The following is an 8,019-nucleotide window of genomic DNA, read 5'->3' as shown; positions in this document are numbered from 1 at the left end:
AAGCATCAGGTAAGTCACAGCTCATCAGCAAAAGACCTGTAGGCATCATGCGATTCCTCCGAATGGCATCTCCGGGATTCTAATTTTTTTTATTTTTTTTTAACCTGAAAAGACCAAAATGGCATGAAATTGCCAAATGTCACACAATGTTAGTGTTCCTGCCTGAAATCTTAAAATATTATGGCGAGAAATCCTGTGAGATGTAGTGACTGGCTGAGATGTTAACTAAAAAAATAATGTTAATTATTTTTGCACTGTGCAGTATCCCATTAGACCACCGGTGGATCTAACTTTGTGGTTAGATCCCAAACTTGTGATTTAAGAGTAACTGTTTGCTTATGTATTGTAGCTTAATGCAAATACAGAAACCTAGACTTGGGCGGGGGTACAAAATGGCAGAACTGTCAAAACTGAGAAGCGAAGCTTAACGTTGCAGTGCGTCGGTTGGACTTCAAAGACACAGTAGCAGAAGCAACACATGCTGGTATTCTAAGGTAGGTTCTAATCACTGTATAACACACTGAAGCAGGAACAAAGAGAGCATCTCACAAATGCATGCCTAGTATATAACCAGACAAAATACTGAGTGATCAATGGATTAAATTATAAACACTTTTTTTCAAAATTCTTGGATAGATATTAAAAGGGGAGAAACAGACAACATAGGTACAGTATATTGTGAATAGCATCTATGAATCTCAAACTTAGAACCTGCAAACAGTTACAAAGCACATATTTTACAGTTTCTTGCCTTAATAGATATTGTAGATAGATACACAGTACTTGCCTAGTACTTGTGATTTAAAATGTTTGTTACCAAATGTATCCGTTATGCATTATATTTGCTGATTCTGTTTCCTGAAATATGGGTTTCTGAACTAGTGCTCCCCATCCCCCACCGGTTTTTGTTTGTTGTTTTTCAGTTCAGCATGACAGAGAGGCCTTCCCATCGCCCTCTGTTAGCATGATAATATATACGTTTGGAATGAGGGTGAGGAAAGAACTGTTTACTGGAAAGAGAGAAGAGGAAGGAAAGCAGATCAAAGCAGGTGACTAAGCCTGTAGTACAGGACAGCCGGGATGGCGATCAATCCCAACTGCTCAGTCCAGAATTTCCTGTGTTATTCAAAGCAGTCCTGAACAAGTTTCTTTCCTTCCATCTTGGCATGTGAGCCTTTCGGCTACCCAGCTGACAAGCACATTCTTTGGCCACTATGGGGAAAGGGATCTCGGGATCTGTTTGTCCAGGGCACAGAAAGACAAGCTTCAAACAATACCTCCCCTCAGATGGCAGTTTTCCAATGACCACAGAAGTAATTCCATTATGTGGCTGTTCCAAAATCAGAGGCAACCTATAAAGTTTGCCCTTTTAACTCTGGAGTTTCACTTCAGGCATTTCATTTCCTTCAAGCTTCAAAGGAGTATTTGGGACGAGGTGCTGACAATAGGCGGGGCCTATATAATTCTTGTGGCATGACATGGGTATGAGGTAAAGAGCTCAAAGGATTCTTCCAGAGATGATCAAAGTTAACTATTTCTCTTAGCTGCACCCATATTTATTTTTAACTTTAAAAACAGCGACCTGCTTATTTCCTTGTCGCTTCATTTTCGTTAGCAAGGGTGGGGGGGGGGGTTGCATTCCTGCAGCTTGACTTATTTGATTGCCAGAAAAAGAGTTTCTTGTGGGAGTCCATTCTGGAGTTCTGAATGGGCCAGCCAAAGCTTCCTTCCCTCTTCTCGCCCTTCACTTTCTGGGAATAATGCAGCCTCTGCCACCCAGGAAGAGCTTCGTGAGCAGTGGAAGCCAGGTCTAGTCCCATCTGTTGGCCAGTGAGTTGGCAGCTCCTCCAAGACATAGACTTCTCCTCCCTGTGCGTGTCCTTTTTATATTCTGTCTCTTTGACTATGTGTCTGTACTTAACCTTTTTAAGAAATCATAAAGCATCAGATGCTCTAGAAACTTTAAATAATATATGCAGAGTTAGTAAAATGATCATTTCCACATCTGAGAACCTTTCCCTTCCTTTCCTTTTTTTTACAAAAGCAAACTTAGTTTTCATTTATTCAGTGGAGTCTAACATGAGCTGGCAGGGAGATAAATAAATCAAAAGTACACTAAAGAGGCTTTTGGCAGCCAATGCTGTCCAAAGAAAATGCCAAAAAAAGAACACATTAATTCAGCTCTACTTTTGCTTGTGCTAGCAATAAAGCACGTTCTGGTGCGTACCGGTCCCCATGTGTTGGCAAGAAAAAAAAACTCACCTTTGAAGAAGCCTGTTAAGTATAGACCAGTAATTTGAACTATTTTCTATCCCTTGTTCTTTTCCATCTCAGAAAATGAGTAAGAACTCGTTTGGCTTACAGGTGAAACTCGAAAAATTAGAATATCGTGCAAATGTTCATTTATGTCAGTATGGCAACTCAAAAGGTGAAACCAATATATGAGATAGACGCATTACATGCAAAGCGAGATATGTCAAGCCTTACTTTGGTATAATTGTGATGATTATGGCGTACAGATTATGAAAACCCCAAATTCACAATCTCAGAAAATTAGAATATTACATGACATCAATAACACAAGGATTGGAAATAGAATAATATTGGACCTCTGCAAAGTATAAGCATGCATATGTACTCAGTACTTGGTTTGGGCCCCTTTTGCAGCAATGACTGCCGCAATGCGGCGTGGCATGGATGCTATCAGCCTGTGGCACTGCTGAGGTGTTATGGAAGACCAGGATGCTTCAATAGCGGCCTTCAGCTCCGCTGCATTGTTCGGTCTCATGTCCCTCATCTTTCTCTTGGCAATGCCCCATAGATTCTCTATGGGGTTCAGGTCAGGCGAGTTTGCTGGCCAATCAAGCACAGTAATCCCATGGTCATTGAACCAGGTTTTGGTACTTTTGGCAGTGTGGGCAGGTGCCATGTCCTGCTGGAAAATGAAGTCCGCATCCCCATAAAGCTCGTCTGCGGAAGGAAGCATGAAGTGCTCCAAAATCTCCTGATAGATGGCTGTGTTGACCCTGGACTTAATGAAGCACAGTGGACCAACACCAGCAGGTGACATGGCTCCCCAAATCAACACAGACTGTGGAAACTTCACACTGGACTTCAAGCATCATGCATTGTGTGCCTCTCCATTCTTCTCCAGACTCTGGGTCCTTGGTTCCCAAATGAGATGCAAAAGTTGCTCTCATCAGAAAAGAGGACTTTGGACCACTGGGCAACAGACCAGTTCTTTTTTTCTGTAGCCCAGGTAAGACGCTTCTGACGTTGTTTGTTGTTCAGGAGTGGCTTGACAAGAGGAATACGACATTTGAAGCCCATGTCCAGGATCCGCCTGTGTGTGGTGGCTCTTGATGCACTAACTCCAGCCTCAGTCCACTCCTTGTGAAAGTCCCCAACACTTTTGAATGGCCTTTTCCTGACAATCCTCTCCAGGCTGCAGTCATCCCTGCTGCTTGTGCACCTTTTTCTACCACACTTTTCCCTTCCACATAACCTCCTATTGATGTGCTTTGATACAGCACTTTGGGAACATCCAACTTCTTTTGCAATTACCTTTTGGGGCTTTCCCTCCTTATGGAGGGTGTCAATGATGGTTTTCTGCACAACTGTCAGGTCAGCAGTCTTTCCCATGCTTGTGATTCCTACTGAACCAGCCTGAGAGACCATTTAAAGGCTTAGGAACCCTTTGCAGGTGTTATGGATTCATTAGCTGATTAGAGTGGGACACTCTGAGCCTAGAATATTGAACCTGTTCACACTATTCTAATTTTCTGAGATTGTGAATTTGGGGTTTTCATAAGCTGTACGCCATAATCATCACAATTATACCAAAGTAAGGCTTGACATATCTCGCTTTGCATGTAATGCGTCTATCTCATATATTGGTTTCACCTTTTGAGTTGCCATACTGACATAAATGAACATTTGCACGATATTCTAATTTTTCGAGTTTCACCTGTACAGTTTGTTCAATTAGCAAATCTTAGTGGTTCCACTAAATGCCTGTAATATATCATTTCTCTATCTAGCTATAGAACCATTAGATTTCCACCTAAATGCTTTTTCCAGATATCTGTAGGCAAGGAATGGAAGTGTAAGAAGGTCAAATTTTAAGAATGAATTTTCTCAAGAATAAAAAACTTTTTTTAAAAGAAGATGCGTGATTCCTTATTCCAATTAGGTTCTGGGTGACATCCAGCTAGTATCCCTGCAATAGCAGAAAGCATCTGGCAAGAAGAAAATATTTTTGTTAATCATCTTCACCCTGAAAAGCTCTCCTGAAAAGTCCAGCCACTTCCAGCCTGCTTTGCAGGGCAGGGGAAAGCTCCTCATTGCAAAAGAGGGGCCACCTTCTCCCTGGTTTAATTTAAAGGTGGCTTTCAAGGGCTTCGGGAGCATGGCCAGTGATGTCACTAGAGTGAACACAGTTGAAATTTTCAAGTCTTCTTGAAAGGCTTAGTGTATCTATTTTACACATACTTTTGCAAAAATATTGTCCCAATGAATTGTGGAACATAGACTAGGGCTGCAAAACTGGGAGAAGGGCTATACAGACTACATGGCCCACTCCTGTCATAAGAATTAAAAGGAGGTGGCAAAATGACCCCAAATTGCTTGTGCTCCATTTTGGAAGGTTGCTCTTGTGTGTTTCTCTGATTTACCTACTTTGAACATATGGTGGAGGAAAGATAGGACATAGCTTTATATAACACTGGCAAAGTCACTGCTAAGATTTATGTTGAAAAGAGTGTGAAAGGCATGCAAGCTGTTTTGAAAGTTCAAGTAAGTAATATATTTCAATTATTGTATTTACTTTACTGTCTTTAAAAATCAGACAATGTGATTTTCTGGATTTTTTTCCCCATTTTGTCTCTCATAGTTGAGGTATACCTATGATGAAAATTACAGGCCTCTCTCATCTTTTTAAGTGGGAGAACTTGCACAATTGGTGGCTGACTAAATACTTTTTTGCCCCACTGTATTTGTGAAGGCTTACAGCAGGAAGCAACAATGCCAACAGATGCTTGTATTGTGTATATTCTGTTGCTTAAGTGTTTCAACTGGGACAAAGGTTTTTCCATCTTTCATCTATCCACCTCATAAGGCAGTGTTTCTTAAACTGACTCCATTACCCATTGGCTCAGTACTGAATATCATCAACACTTCCCCCCGCAAAAAAAATACTCTGTTGTTTTACACAAGCATTTCCACTTTAAGAACCACTATCATAGAGGATCATCTCTGTGGGCCTCTGAAGTTATAGGTCACTAGAATGTTGTACAGTGGTACCTGTACAGTGATACCTGTACAGTGATACGAACGCCTCTACTAACGAACTTTTCGGGTTACGACCAGCTCTGGCCACAAAACTTTACCTCGATGTGCGAACTCCGCCTCGGGGTACGGTCATTTTTCCGCCCTGACACGTGGTCCGCGGCCATTTTTCCGCCCGACACGTGGTCCGCGGCCGTTCTCCCGCCGTGCCGCACAGTGCCTGGCCGCTGCCGCGCCACGTTGCGTGGCGCCCGGCCGTTCTCCCGCCGCGCGGCGCCCGGCCGTACTCCCGCCGCGCCCGGCCATTTTCCCGCCGTGCCATGCCCGGCCATTCTCCCGCTGCGCTGCGCTGCGCCGCGCCGCACCCGGCCATTCTCCCGCCGCGCCATGCCCGGCCATTCTCCCACCCCGCCACGCCCAGCCGTTCTCCCACCCGACACGTGCTCCGCAGATGCCAGAATGGATTAACGGTAATTACATTGAACCTTATGGGAAAATTTGCTTTGGGGTGCGACCAAATTCGGAGGGCGGAACGGATTAACGGTAATTACACTGAACCCTATGGGGAAATTTGCGTCGGGTTACGACCAACTCGGGATACGCCCAGAGTCACGGAACGCATTAAGTTCGTATTCCGAGGTACCACTGTATTTTGGGGCCAACTGTTGCCAGGCATGTGTATGATATGCCCTGTCCACTTGTATTTTTAGTGCTTCTTTATATATTTACAGCTGGTCTTGCAATGTATTTCTACATTTCAAATTTGATCTCTGATCAAGATCTTTAGCACTCAGCTCTCTGCATCACAACTACATGATTTGAAGCTTCCCTGTTTCAAATTTTCTCAGGGAGATTTTCTTAGAGGCTTCTTAAGGTCATGTACTATTTATCTGGAAAGATCAGGAGTCGTCTGGTAACACCTTTTCCAAGTATTGCAACATGTTTATTATGGAGCTATCTTTAAAGACGAGCTGGAAACTTCAATTGGTATAAAATGTAGTGGTCCAAGTAGTTAGCGTGGACCGCTGGACACATATTACACTCATTTTGTGGGCCCTGCATTGGATTATTACTGTAACTTCCAGGAGCGATTTAAAGTGCTGGTTTAAACCTATAAAGCCCTTCACGGTTTGGCACCAGCTGCAGGACTGCAACTTCCCACTAGAGTTGGCCCATGGCCCAGCCACTTCAGTTATGTCAGGAGAAGCAGCTGCCTGTCCCCCATTTCCAGGAAGTCAGGGGGCCTAAAGCTTGGAATAGCTTTCTGGAATGACCTCCCACTGAAGATTTGTCTGTCTCCAACGTTTTGGGGCCTGATGCCTTGCACTATATTTGGGTTTTAATTGTTCTGTTTATGTTTTTATATTTCATTGTATATTCTTATTTAGTGAATCACTAAGATCTTGTGATTATGGCAGGGTTCAAATTGAGAGGAGAGGAGAGGAGAGGAGAGGAGAGGAGAGGAGAGGAGAGGAGAGGAGAGGAGGATTTCAACTTCCCAGGGCACTCTAGTGCAGTTCTCAAAGTGACCGGGTTGAAAAAATGAAAATTTAACAATAAACTGCAGAACTCAGTATGAAACAGGTTTCAGGCAGTCTTAAAAGGTCTCAAGAAACATAATGATTGCTTAACACATTGCAGTTGCTAATTGGTAAGATGCCTGTCATTAGTCCTCCATGAAACCTTCACCTGCATCTGTCTTCCTCTACCTGTCTCATCCCAGTTTAAATTCTACATCAATCTAGCCAGTGTGTGTCTGATGAATTAACTGCCTATGCCTTTTCAATAAAATGTGTGCTACTAGCCTCATGTTTGACTACCATAGACTAACACAACTTTCCTCTCACATTATCTGGAAAGAGGAATTAATGTTTCTTATGTTTGTATCAGGATAATATCCATTATAAATCTTGATCTGATCACACATTGTCACCTCAAGATCATGTGTAAGAGGAGTGGAGGGCTTGATATTCCCCAATCAGTACATCTTTTTAAAGACATATGCAGGGGCGGGGGTTATATTCTGGATAAGCTATTCTATTTTTTGTGTATATATGCACTCTTTGGTGACCTAGTCAAGGTTCATATCTTTTGTTTGTAGCAATTTATAATAAAAGAACTATCTCTCATAGAGTCTAAAAGAACTATCATCTTGTGTAGAGCCTAAGTCTTACAATACTTTTTTTAATATTGTTAATCAGTATACTTTTAATAAAGTGATTTGGGGTTTTTTGTTTTGGTGTTTGTGTGGGTCTTGTTAAGCATATCATCACTCATTTACTATGCATAAAGCATCCACATCCTATTTCCTGAAACTCTGCTTTCTGGCAAAGACCACAGCCAAAGAGCATTTATTACAGAAACTATTTGAATTCAATTCTTAAAATGGTAGTGGAAAGTCCACCTTCACCTAATTGTCAAGTATTTCATATATAAAAATGAAGTTTGACATCACTATTGGTTCTACTCCTAAGGAGAAAAAAATTAGGCTGAAATCCTATACATGCTGTGATGGACTGGAATGGTGGGAGGGGAGTAAAGAATGTGCTCTCATCTCCAGAGGAGTGAGGAAGAGATAAGTGGAGGAAATTGGCACCTCCCTAAGAAATCCCATCGGTGTGAACTGACTGAGCCTGGGAACTGGGCTTCAGTCTGGGAAGATTCTTGTAAATGGGTTGTAGCTAATAAACCTTGCTGGATTATTTCTGTATGGTCTCCTGGATTTCCTTGGGC

The sequence above is a fragment of the Python bivittatus genome, unplaced genomic scaffold (genome assembly GCF_059951505.1).
Source record: "Python bivittatus isolate LINGU-HERP-01145 unplaced genomic scaffold, Pbiv_v1 ctg000020_np1212, whole genome shotgun sequence".
Lineage (NCBI taxonomy): Eukaryota > Metazoa > Chordata > Lepidosauria > Squamata > Pythonidae > Python > Python bivittatus.
Note: the sequence above shows the minus strand (reverse complement) of the source record.